This window comes from Bufo bufo, chromosome 5 (assembly GCF_905171765.1).
Source record: "Bufo bufo chromosome 5, aBufBuf1.1, whole genome shotgun sequence".
Classification (NCBI taxonomy): Eukaryota; Metazoa; Chordata; class Amphibia; order Anura; family Bufonidae; genus Bufo; species Bufo bufo.
This window is the reverse complement of record NC_053393.1, coordinates 32576769-32594672: the sequence shown is the minus strand read 5'-3', so window position 1 is coordinate 32594672 and position 17904 is coordinate 32576769.

Below are 17904 nucleotides of genomic sequence, written 5' to 3'. Positions count from 1 at the left end.
GGCAGAGGAGAGAGGACCCATAGCAGAGAATATGGCTTCATGTCAGCAGAGAATCAGTCTTCATGTCATAGCAGAGAATCAGGCTTCACGTCACCCACCACTGGAACAGTCCATTGTCAGATATTTAGGCCCAGGCACCCAGGCAGAGGAGAGAGGTCCCATAGCAGAGATTCAGGCTTCATGTTAGCAGAGAATCAGTCTTCATGTCATAGCAGAGAATCAGGCTTCATATCACCCACCACTGGAACAGGCCACTGTCAGATATTTTTAGGCCCCGGCACCCAGACAGAGGAGAGAGGTCCCATAACAGAGATTCAGGCTTCATGTCAGCAGAGAATCAGTCTTCATGTCATAGCAGAGAATCATAATTCACGTCAGCCAACATTGGAACAGTCCATTGTCATATAATTTAGGCCCCGGCACCCAGACAGAGGAGAGAGGTCCCATAACAGAGATTCAGGCTTTATGTCAGCGACTCAGCAGAGAATCAGTCTTCATGTCATAGCAGAGAATCAGGCTTCATATCACCCACTACTGGAACAGGCCACTGTCAGATATTTTTAGGCCCCGGCACCCAGACAGAGGAGAGAGGTCCCATAGCAGAGAATCTGGTTTCATGTCAGCAAAGAATCAGTCTGCATGTCATAGCAGAGAATCAGGCTTCACGTCACCCACCACTGGAACAGTCCATTGTCATATATTTAGGCCCCGGCACCCAGACAGAGGAGAGAGGTCCCATAGCAGAGAATCTGGCTTCATGTCAGCAGAGAATCAGTCTTCATGTCATAGCAGAGAATCATGCTTCACAATGGGTCTATGTTTGGGAGGCAGGGAACAGAAAATCGCCGCTTTTGCGGATGATGTTCTTATAATGACGACTAATCCCAAAACATCCCTGCCCCGAATCCAGTCACATCTGAAAACATATAGCAAAATGTCAGATTTCAAAATTAATGCTAACAAATCGCTAGTTTTATGCATAGGAATTCCCCGGTCAACCAAATGCCTCTTAATGATAGACTCCCCATTTAATTGGTCTTCTCCCAACATCACATACTTAGGGGTCAAGATTAGCCCAGAAATAACAGAACTTTACTCTCTTAACTACATTCCCCTGAAAAAGTCTATTTTTGACTCTATCGATAATTTGGCCAAATCCAATCCAATGCTGTCCTGGTTTGGTCGAAAAAACCTCCTTTCTTCCCTTATACTTCCCAGACTCACATATTTGCAGCAGGTACTCCCCATTCCTGTCCCTAAACACTATTATGACCTGATCATGAAAAAATTCAGATCTTTCATCTGGAGCGGGAAAAAGGCGCGACTTTCTTCTAACCTCCTCATTAGACCTAGACACGCGGGGGGAAGTCCATTCTCCTAGCACGCTCATTAGCTTGGTTAAGCGCTTCCCCGCCTTCCGCTGTGGTCCGGATAGAATTAGAAATACTGAAAAAATCAGCCAGAGCACTATTGTTGGGCCAAGAGACAATCTATCCTGGTCACATGTCTCATTACCCGATTGTCCGGGCCACATTGGAAGCATGGAAATGGCTATCCTCCACACACTACTCGGTTCCATTCCCCTCGCCCATGCTGACGGTAGCAGATGTAATAAACACAGGACCTCTCACATTAAGAGAATCCACTTCAGCAGGATTGCTATCATCTTTGACTCCAATAGTCTCTTTAGCTCTTCCATCTGGAGATTGGATGGACTCAAAGGATACAAACACAATTCTTAACCCCCACCCCCGAGATTTTATCTCAGTTACTTACCTCAGGGCCTACCTAAAACAGCATATTAAAGTAGGAGATCTCCTTCGCCCCTTAGTTTGGCTGGAAGCCATGACCTCCTTACAAACACTACCTAAAAAACTCATCTCACGACTGTACAACAAACTACGTCAACCCCCTATGTTGGCTAAACCAGCTTTTGTCATGAAATGGGAATCAGATCTAAATATCACCTTTCCTTTTGAATCCTTGCCCAAACTACTGGAGTCCCCCCATGGTGCCTCCCGCTGCGTCAGAATTCAGGAAAATAGTTACAAAATTCTTACAAGATGGTACAATACGCCAGACAAGATATCGAGATATGCTGGATCCGCTTCTGACGTATGCTGGAGGTGCCTGGGAGAGAGAGGAACTTTCCTGCATATTTGGTGGACATGCCCTCCCATCCGGAAATGGTGGTGTGAGGTTTTCTCTATTGCCAATAGTGTTTGTGGTACAACAATTCAACCCTCCCCGTTAATTGCCCTCCTCTCATTTTCTCAGAAAAAGGCGAATGCCAAACCTCCGTATATATTTACACAAATGATTTTGGCAGCTCGTCTCCAGCTTCCTAAATTTTGGCTCCTGACTACTGTTCCACCTCTAGACCAATGGATTCAAAAAATTGACCAGATACACAGGTTCGAGGAATTATCCTCTTGGGAATCTCGCACACATTTGACCTTCCTCAAAAAATGGTCTCTGTGGTCTAAATACAGATCCCCCAAACCTTAACTTACCTCTAGAAACTCAGTCAGCTGCAATACCCCTGTAACTATCTTGTACAAACACTCACCATGCCATAGACCCTGCACTGATAACTCTACCCCTCAAACAATAGTCTAAAAATGCCCATCTACGTGGCCTCAACACTCTGACTGGGTCTTAATTTTCAAGTCTCACAAACATCTAGCATATCGGAAACCTTCTTAGAGTAGCTAGAAACTGATTTGTATCTTAGCTCGTGTACTGTGCTTTATGTCGGATTATGTTGGATCCTAAATTTGTATCCACTTCATGCTTATCAGCACTCTGATGTGGCCTGCGAGCCAACACCTTGAAATGTTGACATCCCCTGTTATATTGTGAAAATAAAAATATAAATAAAAAAAAAAAAAAAAGAAGCTTACTAAAGACATTAAAAAAAAAAAAAAAAAAAAAAAAAGAATCATGCTTCACGTCACCCACCACTGGAACAGTCCATTGTCACATATTTAGGCCCAGGCACCCAGGCAGAGGAGAGAGGTCCCATAGCAGAGAATCTGGCTTTATGTCAGCAGAGAATCAGTCTTCATGTCATAGCAGAGAATCAGGCTTCATGTCATCCACCACTGGAACAGGCCACTGTCAGATATTTTTAGGCCCCGGCACCCAGACAGAGGAGAGGTTCATTCAACTTTGGGTTGCCCCGCAATATAATGGTAAAATGAAAATAAGAATAGGATTGAATGAGGAAGTGCCCTGGAGTACAATAATATATGGTTAATGGGAGGTAGTTAATGTCTAATCTGCACAAGGGATGGACAGGTCCTGTGGGATCCATGCCTGGTTCATTTTTATAAACGTCAGCTTGTCCACATTGGCTGTAGACAGGCGGTTGCGTTTGTCTGTAATGACGCCCCCTGCCGTGCTGAATACACGTTCAGACAAAACGCTGGCCGCCGGGCAGACCAGCACCTCCAAGGCATAAAAGGCTAGCTCTGGCCACGTGGACAATTTGGAGACCCAGAAGTTGAATGGGGCCGAACCATCAGTCAGTACGTGGAGGGGTGTGCACAGGTACTGTTCCACCATGTTAGTGAAATGTTGCCTCCTGCTAACACGTTCCGTATCAGGTGGTGGGGCAGTTACCTGTGGCGTGGTGACAAAACTTTTCCACATCTCTGCCATGCTAACCCTGCCCTCAGAGTAGCTGGCCGTGACACAGCTGCGTTGGCGACCTCTTGCTCCTCCTCTGCCTTCGCCTTGGGCTTCCACTGGTTCCCCTGTGACATTTGGGAATGCTCTCAGTAGCGCGTCTACCAACGTGCGCTTGTACTCGCGCATCTTCCTATCACGCTCCAGTGCATGAAGTAAGGTGGGCACATTGTCTTTGTACCGTGGATCCAGCAGGGTGGCAACCCAGTAGTCCGCACACGTTAAAATGTGGGCAACTCTGCTGTCGTTGCGCAGGCACTGCAGCATGTAGTCGCTCATGTGTGCCAGCTGCCCAGAGGTAAGGACAAGTTGTCCTCTGTGGGAGGCGTATTGTCATCGTCCTGCGTTTCCCCCCAGCCACGCACCAGTGATGGGCCCGAGCTGCGTTGGGTGCCAGCCCGCTGTGAACATGCTTCATCCTCATCCTCCTCCACCTCCTCCTCATCCTCGTCCTCCTCGTCCTCCAGTAGTGGGCCCTGTCTGGCCACATTTGTACCTGGCCTTTGCTGTTGCAAAAAAACTCCCTCTGAGTCACTTCGAAGAGACTGGCCTGAAAGTGCTAAAAATGACCCCTCTTCCTCCTCCTCCTCCTGGGTCACCTCCTCTTCCATCATCGCCCTAAGTGTTTTCTCAAGGAGACATAGAAGTGGTATTGTAACGCTGATAACGGCGTCATCGCCACTGGCCATGTTGGTGGAGTACTCGAAACAGCGCAACAGGGCACACAGGTCTCGCATGGAGGCCCAGTCATTGGCGGTGAAGTGGTGCTGTTCCGCAGTGCGACTGACCCGTGCGTGCTGCAGCTGAAACTCCACTATGGCCTGCTGCTGCTCTCACAGTCTGTCCAGCATGTGCAAGGTGGAGTTTCACCTGGTGGGCACGCCGCATATGAGGCGGTGAGCGGGAAGGCCGAAGTCACGCTGTAGCGCAGACAGGCGAGTAGCGGCAGGATGTGAACGCCGGAAGCGCGAACAGACGGCCCGCACTTTATGCAGCAGCTCTGACATGTCGGGGTAGTTGCGAATGAACTTCTGCACCACCAAATTCAGCACATGCGCCAGGCAAAGGATGTGCGTCAAATCGGCTAGTCCCAGAGCTGCAACGAGATTTCGCCCATTATCGCACACCACTAGGCCAGGCTTGAGGCTCACCGGCAGCAACCACTCGTCGGTCTGTTGTTCTATACCCCGCCACAACTCCTGCGCGGTGTGGGGCCTGTCCCCCAAACATATGAGTTTCAGAACGGCCTGCTGAGGTTTACCCCGGGCTGTGCTGAAGTTGGTGGTGAAGGTGTGTGGCTGACTGGATGAGCAGGTGGAAGAAGAGGAGGAGGAAGCGGAGTAGGAGGAGGAGGAGACAGGAGGCAAAGAATGTTGCCCTGCGATCCTTGGCGGCGGAAGGACGTGCGCCAAACGGCTCTCCGCCTGGGGCCCAGCCGCCACTACATTTACCCAGTGTGCAGTTAGGGAGATATAGCGTCCCTGGCCGTGCTTACTGGTCCACATATCTGTGGTTAGGTGGACCTTGCCACAGATGGCGTTGCGCAGTGCACACTTGATTTTATCGGATACTTGGTTGTGCAGGGAAGGCACGGCTCTCTTGGAGAAGTAGTGCCGGCTGGGAACAACATACTGTGGGACAGCAAGCGACATGAGCTGTTTGAAGCTGTCTGTGTCCACCAGCCTAAATGACAGCATTTCATAGGACAGTAGTTTAGAAATGCTGGCATTCAGGGCCAGGGATCGAGGGTGGCTAGGTGGGAATTTACGCTTTCTCTCAAATGTTTGTGAGATGGAGAGCTGAACGCTGCCGTGTGACATGGTTGAGATGCTTGGTGACGCAGGTGGTGGTGTTGGTGGTACATCCCATGTTTGCTGGGCGGCAGGTGCCAATGTTCCTCCAGAGGCGGAGGAAGAGGCCGAGGCGGCAGCAGCAGAAGAGGTAGCAGGGGGAGCCTGAGTGACTTCCTTGTTTTTAAGGTGTTTACTCCACTGCAGTTCATGCTTTGCCTGCAGGTGCCTGGTCATGCAGGTTGTGCTAAGGTTCAGAACGTTAATGCCTCGCTTCAGGCTCTGATGGCACAGCGTGCAAACCACTCGGGTCTTGTCGTCAGCACATTGTTTGATGAAGTGCCATGCCAGGGAACTCCTTGAAGCTGCCTTTGGGGTGCTCGGTCCCAGATGGCGGCGGTCAATAGCAGGCGGAGTCTCTTGGCGGCGGGTGTTCTGCTTTTGCCCACTACTCCCTCTTTGTCTTTTGCTACGCTGTTGGCTCGGTCTCACCACTGCCTCTTCCTCCGAACTGTGAAAGTCAGTGGCACGACCTTAATTCCATGTGGGGTCTAGGACCTCATCGTCCCCTGCATCGTCTTCACCCCTGACCTCCTGTTCAGTCTGCACACTGCAGAAAGACGCAGCAGTTGGAACCTGTGTTTCGTCATCATCAGAGACGTGCTGAGGTGGTATTCCCATGTCCTCATCATCAGGAAACATAAGTGGTTGTGCGTTAGTGCATTCTATGTCTTCCACCGCTGGGGAAGGTCTAGGTGGATGCCCTTGGGAAACCCTGGCAGCAGAGTCTTCAAACAGCATAAGAGACTGCTGCATAACTTGAGGCTCAGACAGTTTCCCTGATATGCATGGGGGTGATGTGACAGACTGATGGGCTTGGTTTTCATGCGCCATCTGTGCGCTTTCTGCAGAAGACTGGGTGGGAGATAATGTGAACGTGCTGGATCCACTGTCGGCCACCCAATTGACTAATGCCTGTACCTGCTCAGGCCTTACCATCCTTAGAACGGCATTGGGCCCCACCAAATATGGCTGTAAATTCTGGCGGCTACTGGGACCTGAGGTAGTTGGTACACTAGGACGTGTGGCTGTGACAGAACGGCCACGTCCTCTCCCAGCACCAGAGGGTCCACTAACACCACCACGACCATGTCCGCGTCCGCGTCCCTTACTAGATGTTTTCCTCATTGTTACCGTTCACCACAATAAGAAAAATATTATTCGGCCCAATGTATTAAATTCTAATTCAGGCCTTTTTTTTACAGACACCTAACACTGTCTGGCTATCTATTTAGGTACCGTATTACACTAATACAGGCACACCAGTAATGACAGATTTGGATGAATATAAATTTGAGGCCTATTTTTTAGGCGCTGGGTGACAGGTATACGTTTACGGACAGAATTAGACTTGGATCTGCACAGTAGCGTGTGTGTGAAGTTATTGAGAATTACCCTATCAGCACCTTGAATCTAATATACCCTTTTAGGGATAGATTTAAAGTAGGCCTCATACAGCAGAAACCACTAATTTAGAGAATTTCAAAATTGGGAATTGTATTTCAACCTAGAACAAAAACTGTGCTTTGACGGACACTAAATAACTTGACCAGCTAAAGCAATAATGACAGATTTGGATGAATATAAATTTGAGGCCTATTTTTTAGGCGCTGGGTGACAGGTATACGTTTACACACAGAATTAGACTTGGAATTGAACAGTACCGTGTGTGTGAAGTTATGGAGAATTACCCTATCTGCACCTTGAATCTTATATACCCTTTTAGGGATAGATTTAAAGTAGGCCTCATACAGCAGAAACCACTAATTTAGAGAATTGCAAAATTGGGAATTGTATTTCAACCCAGAACAAAAACTGTGTTTTGACGGACACTAAATAACTTGACCAGCTAAAGCAATAATGACAGATTTGGATGAATATAAATTTGAGGCCTATTTTTTAGGCGCTGGGTGACAGGTATACGTTTACACACAGAATTAGACTTGGAATTGAACAGTAGCGTGTGTGTGAAGTTATTGAGAATAGCCAAAAAATAACCACACTATTGATGGTTAAATGCACTTGATGACAGCTTGACCCTGATGTAGGATATAGCCAAAAAATAACCACACTATTGATGGTTAAATGTACTTGGTGGCAGCTTGTGCTGGCGCACCACAAGCCACAAAATGGCCGCCGATCAACCCAGAAAAAAGTGAATGAAAATCGCTTTGGGCAGCCTAAAAACACTGAGCAATTGAATAGCAGCAGTTCAATGATCCACAGCTGTAGATCGATCACTGAATGAAGTCTTTTGGAGGAGTTAATCACTGCCTAATCTCGCCCTAACGTCGCAGCAGCAACCTCTCCCTACACTTGTATCAGCAGAGTGACGTGCAGCGCTACGTGACCCAAGCTTATATAGAGGCTGGGTCACATGCTGCACTGGCCAATCACAGCCATGCCAATAGTAGGCATGGCCTCTTGGGGCAAGTAGTATGACGCTTGTTGATTGGCTGCTTTGCAGCCTTTCAAAAAGCGCCAAGAAAGCGCCGAACACCGAACCCGAACCCAGACTTTTACGAAAATGTTCGGGTTCGGGTCCGTGTCACGGACCCCCCAAAATTCTATAGAGTTCGGGTTCGCTCATCCCTACTTATGAGTAAAAACCTAAAATATTCCCATTGTTAATGATATACCTTTATATGTAAACAAAATGTACCCACCTCCATCTCTGGATTGGTTGCCTCGAAAAAGCTTTTATTCCTGGGGCTCTGTTACCAATTTTTTGCTTTTAACTATGCCTTGATGATGTCCTGTCAATGATGATGTGTATTAATGCATGTTATAAGCACATCTCCAGAACAACATACAATTCTGTGACTGTCTTCTGCAGACCATGACTAGGTTTGCTGTCCAAATCTCACATATTTATCCAAATGGTACTCTCTAGTTGTATCATTACTCATTAGGGATCCTGAAGAACACCATAATAAATGATGGCAAGGTACGATACTCAAAGTTTCTTTTGAGTGTTCCTTTAAAATAATTTTTCCAGGTCCAAATCTTGATTGCCTGTCCTTTGGCTAGGTCATCATTATTTTTTTTAAGGGGGTCTAATCCCAAGACCACTGCAAATTCTCAGAACAAGCAGCGGCGAATCAATGGATGTCGTATATCTGGACTTCTCCAAAGCATTTGACACTGTACCACATAAAAGGTTAGTATATAAAATGAGAATGCTCGGACTGGGAGAAAACATCTGTATGTGGGTAAGTAACTGGCTCAATGATAGAAAACAGAGGGTGGTTATTAACGGTACATACTCAGATTGGGTCACTGTCACTAGTGGAGTACCTCAGGGGTCGGTATTGGGCCCTATTCTTTTCAATATATTTATTAATGATCTTGTAGAAGGCTTGTATAGTAAAATATAAATTTTCGCAGATGACACCAAACTGTGTTAAGTAATTAACACTGAAGAGGACAGTATACTGTATATATACTACAGAGGACAGTATACTGTATATATACTACAGAGGACAGTATACTACTACAGAGGGATCTGGATAGATTGCAGGCTTGGGCAGATAAGTGGCAGATGAGGTTTAACACTGATAAATGTAAAGTTATGCACATGGGAAGGAATAATGCAGGTCACCCGTACATACTAAATGGTAAAACACTCGGTAACACTGACATGGAAAAGGTTCTAGGAATTTAAATAAACAGCAAACTAAGCTGCAAAAACCAGTGTCAGGCAGCTGATGCCAAGGCCAATAAGATAATGGGTTGCATCAAAAGGGGCATAGATGCCCGTGATAAGAACATAGTCCTACCACTTTACACATCACTAGTCAGACCACACATGGAGTACTGTGTACAGTTCAGGGCTCCTGTAAACAAGGCAGACATAGCAGAGCTGGAGAGGGTCCAGAGGGGGGCAACTAAAGTAATAACTGGAATGGGGCAACTACAGTACCCTGAAAGATTATCAAAATTAGGGTTATTCACTTTAGAAAAAAGACGACTGAGGGGAGATCTAATTACTATGTATAAATATATCAGGGGTCAGTACAGAGATCTATCCCATCATCTATTTATCCCCAGGACTGTGACTGTGATGAGGGGACATCCTCTGCGTCTGGAGGAAAGAAGGTTTGTACACAGACATAGAAGAGGATTCTTTACGGTAAGAGCAGTGAGACTATGGAGCTCTCTGCCTGAGGAGGTGGTGATGGTGAGTACAATAAAGGAATTCAAGAGGGGCCTGGATGTATTTCTGGAGTGTAATAATATTACAGGCTATAGCTACTAGAGAGGGGTCGTTGATCCAGGGAGTTAGTCTGATTGCCTGATTGGAGTTTTATTCCCCTAAAGTGGGGAAAATTGGCTTCTACCTCACAGTTTTTTTTTTGCCTTCCTCTGGATCAACTTGTAGGATGACAGGCCGAACTGGATGGACAAATGTCTTTTTTCGGCCTTATGTACTATGTTACTATGTTAACATAGAGGTGAATGGGGCTGCATCACTAGACATACTGTATAATTGTATTTGGATGTTCTGCTACACCTGGACGTCTTCATTCTGATGTTGGCTAGAGTTTCTCAGCATGGAAGCCCAACAAATTAAACATTGACCTGATTAAGGATAGGCCATCAATGATTTTGTTTCTGTAAACCCTTAGAGCAAGAAGATCATTTGCAAGAGCATATTTTCAAATCAATTTTCAAATTTTCTTAAGGTTTTACAAAACTTTCAATCTTAACTTCCAAGTTGTAAAGTCAGAAATGAATGTCTACATTCCACAAACGAACGAAATGTTAATGTTCGTTTAATCATGATTTAAAAATCCAATGTTTCGGTCACAGTTGGGTCCATGAACAGGAGCTTAAGTGAAAACTCTGAGAACAATATTCCTGCATGCCAACTCTTCTGAAATGAAAAATCAATTGACCGCCAAACAAAAGTCATGGTAGACTTCAAAGACCTAATGTTACTCTTAGCAATCAAAGCCCTGGAAAGGGAGGCCGGTATCACCAGCAGTGGAGGAATGTGAGATGAAAGTACTCAGGAAGGTTTGAGAGTTCAAAGCACAGAACAAAATCCATTATATCAGAGCAAGCGGGAAGAACGACAACATGAAAGTAACATTGGTGTGAACTATTTCCATGTTAGTTCAGCGTCTGATATTAGCAATGTCTCATTTCTCAAGACCGAGGATAAATATTAACAAAACAAGAAACCAATTTCCGAATCAAATAGCTAGATCTGCATTATCAGGCTGCCGACAAATGGCTGATATAGTGTATGTTTCCATCACAATAATATAAATACTATCACGAAAAATGATAATAATAACTTAACCATTTAGTTAGCAATTTCGCTGCCAGGACAACTTTAGCACTTTTATTGAAAAACAAATAAAAGCAGAATCATACAACACATACAAAAAGTCATAATACCCATTTACTCTAAGACACCTTGTTCATTGTGAAAAATCCACCCAGCACTTTACATTCATGGGCACTAGTGTTGAGTGAATCGAAGCATCCGAAGCGGAATTCGATCTGAAGTTTAGGAAAAATTTGATTAGCTGCGAAGCCGAATTTCCTCGCGCTTCCTGCTAATGAATCAATGTTTCCTAAATGGTGGCTGAAAATAAAAATAATATACTCACCTCATCCACTTGATCGTGGATTGAAGAAAACCCACCACAGGACCTGCGTCGAGTGTGAAGACATCACCACATGATCATGCTCGGCCGGCATGATCACGTGGTGACCTTCTTACGCTCGCCGCAGTTCCTGTGGTGGGTTTTCTTCAATCAAGTCAGGAGCGGATGGCCTCTCCATGATCAAATGGATGAGGTGAGTAGTGATGAGCAGCATAGGCAATATTTGTTTTCGCGATATTTAGAAAATTTTTCACATAATATTCACAATAAATTAGTGAATTCTAAAATTTGTGATCTCCGGTCATTATTTTCACGATTGCGCAAATTGACACTAATGATGCGCATATTTTTTGCGCAATATATGCAACTTCACATTTTATCAGGTCAGTAGATATTACTGATTGGTGCCGTAAGTATTGTTGTGACATCACAGCACTATGTCTGTAGCATGTATGTAAGGACAGCAGAGAAACAGTAATTCCTATCACACTACCTAACACCTTGCACTGGAACATAGCTACGATATATCACTATCTAACCTACACTGACTATCTCCCACTAACTTTCTGTATTATATATATGAGCTAACTAACTAATGTAATTGGATAAGAAATAGGATCCAGATGAAAGCACAGAGCACAGCAATGTCACTGCTCTCTCTCAGAACTGCCAAAAACAGCAGAGAATGGCTGCTAAGGAGTTTCTTATATAGTAAGGGGTAGGCAACGTTCCTATTGGTTTCTAGGGATGTTGCTAAGCTCTGACAAAGACATTGCAGCCTTTTAATTGGTCGACAAGCAAGAATCTAGATTATTTGCGATTACGAATATATAGCACAATATTCTTCCATCTTTGCGAATTCTCGAAGAGCCGTTATTCACGCTAAAAATTCGCGATTAGAATATTCGCGATCAACATTAGAGGTGAGTATAATTTTTTTTTAAACCCAAATTAAACCCCTGAGCACCTGAATGTGAGTCTCAGATACCACGATCAGCATTGAACGTGGCATCTGAGTAGTTAAATAACGAGGGGCGGCAAAATCGCTATTCCCCGTCATTGCGCTCGCTCCATACAATAAAAAGCAATTTGTGATTAAGTAATTTGTAACAAATCTAATTTCTTGATGAAGTTCGGTGTATTGTAAGGGTATATTTAAGTGACTGATTAGTTCTCCCTTTTAATTCTGTTTAATACTCTGTGTAATAGTTTATAAGTTTCCCTTGTAATGAAGTGGGTTAGCGATAGTCTTGAAAGTAGAAAGAACAAGTAGTGGCACTCACCATTGTATACATTTCGCAGCTTTATTGAAAATTAAAAAGGTCGGACACAGTCACTGCACAAAGGGTCAGGTAACAGCCATTTCACGCACCTCGTGCTGTGTCAAGCCTACAATGATCGGCTTGACAAAGCACGAGGTGCGAGAAACGGCTGTTGCCTGACCCTTTGTGCAGTGCCTGTGTCCGACCTTTTTAATCTTCAATAAAGCTGCAAAGTGTATACAACGGTGAGTGCTACATGTTCTTTCTACTTTCAAGTTTATATATGAATCTGTGGAGCAGAGCACCACCGATTATTGCAAAAGGTCTTGTGCTTCTAAGGGCCAATTAGACGGAATACACACTTGGCAGTGATGGTTGCTTTTTTTTCTTAATGGACTTTGGGTTAGAGATAGTGCTCATCTTCCAATGTGCTGATAAGACCACATTCCTGAGTGATCTCCTGAGTGATCTCAGAGACATGCGTGATGCACTCTGTGACCCACATTCACTCGGAAGACTCCACCAGACCTCCATTCTAGGTAGGATGCGAGTATGATTGCCCTATTTTTCTTTTACACCCTGGGGTGTCAGTCATGTGTTATAACGGGGTTCGGTGTTCAGGTAATATTAATATACTATCGGATCAGAGTTTTCTCCAATCCGAGGGTATATTTTAACTTGAAGCATCCCCATTACCATGGGAACGCCTCTATGTTAGAATATACCATCGGATTTGAGTTAGATCGTGAAAACTCAGATCTGACAGTATATTCTAATACAGAGGCGTTCCCATAGTGATGGGGACGCTTCAAGTTAGAATATACTGAGAACTGTGGACATAATGGCCCCCTGCTGCCTGGCAGCACCTGATCTCTTACAGGGGGCTGTGATCCGCACAATTAACCCCTCAGGTGCCGCACCTGAGGGGTTAATTGTGCGGATCACAGCCCCCTGTAAGAGATCAGGTGCTGCCAGGCAGCAGGGGGCCAGACCCCCCCTATTAAAATCATTTGTGGCTAGTGCGGCCTCCCCACCCCCTATTTAAAAATCATTGGTGGCTAGTGCGGCCCCCCCCCAACCCCTATTAAAATTATTGGTGTCCAGTGCGGCCTTTTTAATCTTCAATAAAGCTGCAAAGTGCATACAACGGTGAGTTCTACTTGTTCTTTCTACTTTCAAGTTTATATATGAATCTGTGGAGCAGAGCACCACCGATTATCGCAAAAGGTCTCGTGCTTCTAAGGGCCAATTAGACGGAATACACACTTGGCAGTGACGGCTGCATTTTTTTTTCTTAATGGACTTTGGGTTAGAGATAGTGCTCATCTTCCAATGTGCTGATAATACCACATTCCTGAGTGATCTCAGAGACATGCGTGAGGCACACTGGAGGAGGGGCTAACAGGTTTATACTCTGTGACCCACATTCACTCGGAAGACTCCACCAGGCCTCCATTCTAGGTAGGATGTGAGTATGATTGCCCTATTTCTCTTTTACACCCTGGGGTGTCAGTCATGTGTTATAACGGGGTAGACAGCCATGGGTTATAGTTAGGGTTGAGCGAACCCGAACTGTAAAGTTCGGTTTAGTACCGAACTTTACGGTGTTCGGCACTCAAACCCGAACATTTCAGTAAAAGTTCGGGTTCGGGTTCGGGTAATATTAATATATCATCGGATAAGAGTTTTCTCCAATTCGATGGTATATTTTAACTTGAAGCGTCCCCATTACCATGGGAACACCTCTATGTTAGAATATACCATCGGATTTGAGTTAGATCTTGAAAACTCAGATCCAACAGTATATTCTAACACAGAGGCGTTCCCATAGTGATGGGGACGCTTCAAGTTAGAATATACTGAGAACTGTGGACATAACGGCCCCCTGCTGCCTGGCAGCACCTGATCTCTTACAGGGGGCTGTGATCCGCACAATTAACCCCTCAGGTGCCACACTATTAAAACCTATTAACTATTAAGACCCCCCCTATTAAAATCATTGGTGGCTAGTGCGGCCCCCCCACCCCTATTAAAATCATTGGTGGCTAGTGCGGGCCCCCCCACCCCCTATTAAAATAATTGGTGTCCAGTGTGGCCTCCCCTCCCCCCCACCCCCTATTAAAATCATTGGTGTCCAGTGCAGCCCCCCCCATCATTGGTGGCAGCAGAGCGGCAGTTCTGATCGGAGTCCCAGTTTAATCACTGGGGCTCCGATCGATTACCATGGCAGCCAGGACGCTACTGCAGTCCTGGCTGCCATGGTTACTTAGCACTTTTAGCAGCATTATACTTACATGCGCTGTCTGTGGCCAGCCGGCGCTCCTCCTACTGGTAAGTGAAAGGTCTGTGCGGCGCATTGCTTATATTTGTGAAATTCTAGCTAATACTCTAGTCAGCTAATTAATCCATATCCCCTGAGCAAAGGGTACCTCAAAATTGTGACTTTGGGGTTTCATAAGCTGTAAGCCATAATCATCCAAATTATAACAACTAAAGGCTTGAAATATCTCGCTTTGCATGTAATGAGTCTATCTCATATGCTATTTTCACCTTTTAAAGTTGCATTACTGAAATAAATGAACTTTGCACAATATTCTAATTTTTCAAGTTTCACCTGTACATGTCTGACCCAAACTACTATCACATACTGTACATATCATTTACAGTATTTCTTAAGTCTTTATGCACATTTCTTCACATAGTCACCAGACTGAAATACAGTAGATCAACAATTTCTGTAATCCAGAGGCCAATACATATTTGAAGGGATTCTGTGGTGTTATAATGAAGTTTTTTTATGTGCTCAGAATACCTCAAACACTGAATAGTTTTGCCCCTTATACCAACTTTTCATGTCAGCACTTTCCTCCTCTCAGCATAACTGCCTCTTGGAAAGGATATTTAAGCGCGAAACTTCCAGGTTTCATCAGCTTCCTGTTTGGGTCTTGTAACTAATCCTAGCATGCTTTGATCTGTAAGGCCTCATGCACACGACCATTGTTTTGGTCCGCATCCGAGCCACAGTTTTTGCATCTCGGATGTGGACCCATTCACTTCAATGGGGCCGCAAAAGATGCAGACAGCACTCCGTGTGCTGTCTGCATCCGTTGCTCCGTTCCGTAGCCCCACAAAAAAAAATATAACATGTCCTATTCTTGTCTGTTTTGCAGACAAGAATAGGCATTTCTACAATGGGCCACCCGTTCTGTTCCGGAAATTGCGGAAGGCACACGGGCGGCTTCCGTTTTTTTGCGTATTCGCAGTTTGCGGTCCGCAAAAAACTGAACAGTTGTGTGCATGTAGCCTAAGGTATCTCCAACTGACACACTGTTTCCTCTGCAGTAGTAACTAATTCTACACCTCTTCATAAGGCAGAGAAAACCCTGTGAAACATTACAGAGCAAAGCATGATAGGTATGGTTAGAAAACCCAACAGGAAGCTAACAAAAACAGGAAGTTCTGGATGTAAAGATCCTGTCAGGATGCAGCAATGCTGAGAAAAGGGTCAGGAAAGTGCTGACATGAAAAGCTGGTATTTTTACTTGCAGCTTCCCCTTCAATATTAATTTACACACACAGAATCAGTAACACTGCATCTAAAATATTGAGTATAATTTGAAAGCGAAGATACTGGGCTATAACACAAAGATTTAAGATCCAGCCCATGGTTTCTCGCTTTGAAGGGTTAAATCAAATGTATTTATTTCTGGGATATTTTGTGTAAAGATGTTTTTTTTTTGGCATATACTAGGCTGTTATGTATCAGTATACATTTTCTTTTACAATATAGGGAAGTGTAGTATTTTCCTATTCAGAGTGTGCATTAAAATTTTTTTTTTTTTTTACTACTGCATTGTACTAATTTTAATCTAAAATATTGTTTTTCAATAGGTCCTTATTAAAAATGTTCAGCCCTTTTCTCTGTACAGCATTGAGTTTCTATGTATCTGCAGACCAGCAGGCTCTCTGTTTACACTGTGTCCCATTGGGGAACTTGGGTGATGGCTTATCTGAAGTCCTTATCTCTGAACTCCAGAAGCTCAAAAACACTCATTGTAGCTCAATTCTTATCAAACTGATCAAAAGGATATGGCTATGAGCCGTCAGGAGTTTAGGGACAAGGGCTATGCATGGCCATCACTGAAAGTAATATAACTCTGTAGCTGGGCTAAAATTTAACCCTTTATGACAAAGACTGCAGAATTTTTAAATATAAACCAATTGAACAAAAAAAGATTTTTAGGAAAAATTTTTGTAAAATGCAATAAAAAAATGCCCCATAAGGTGTTCGATGCTTGTAATTGTTATTTTAGTATAATTTAGCAAGAAAAAGTAGTTTATTTTTGTATTTTGCATTACATTCTGTTACAAAAATGCTCTATTTGTGAGATATTCTCTTTACTCCAATCTGTAAACTAATGTGCACGTCCACTTACTGAGGTGGTCACACATGCTTAGTTCCATCCTTCAACTGCCACTAGGTCAAGGCAACCCTAAAACCTGCTTCAGTGGTAATTGTGGTTATACCCACTGGCCAGTTACACAGGAATGCTTCCACAGTTACAGTATGTGCCTGTAATACTGTGAATTCTGAGATCTGGGAATAAATAGGCTTACACGGCTAAGGTGCATAAAAGGTTTACTAAACTATGATAAAAGATATATACAAAAGTAATTAACAGTCATCAAAGCCGTGGGAAAATGATTGAGTTTTCCATCGACTAGTTCCCAAAAAGGCATCTGGATGACAACCATATAATACAAAGAGAGGTGGTAGTAGCAAGACAAATCTTACCCTGATGATGTCTTCAGCGGAGCTAACCTTTTTGTTAAATGTTAGCTTCCTGGCCTCTCTTAAAAGTCTTCAGTGTGCAGTAGGTATGTACAGTTACTCCAGACCTGAGGAATGTGGCCAGGTGTCTGGTACCACTAACCAACTACATTACAAAGAATTGAAGGGGGAAAAAACCCTAAATACCTTGCTAGATAGTGCCTCATGCCATTGGGGAGGGATAAGAAAGTCACAGATGAGTCTTATTATCACTCTATGGCTGTTCATTCAGATAACTAAATGGCAAATGTCTGATTACACTTCCCTACAGGAAAACCACCATGACTTACAATCAGTGATCTCCACAGCACAACACTTATACTGTCCTAAGGACCCTCACAGGAGGCCATATGACCAAAATGTCCTGCAATGCTTATAATAGTTACTAATACAGTTTGGACACTTGGTGGCTGCATATTAATAGAAATATACATACTAAACTATGCATGACAAGAACAATGCATGATAGTTTTGTCCTAGCACCAGGGGAGGGACTGCCATGTCCTTCCCAACCAATCAAAACACCCGGGATTATACCTCACCTCAGTGTCATATTGGAAGGGGATGATCAATCTAATTGTATTGCACATACTATATATATATATATATATATATATATATATATATATATAGTTACATCAAAGCGGGCAATG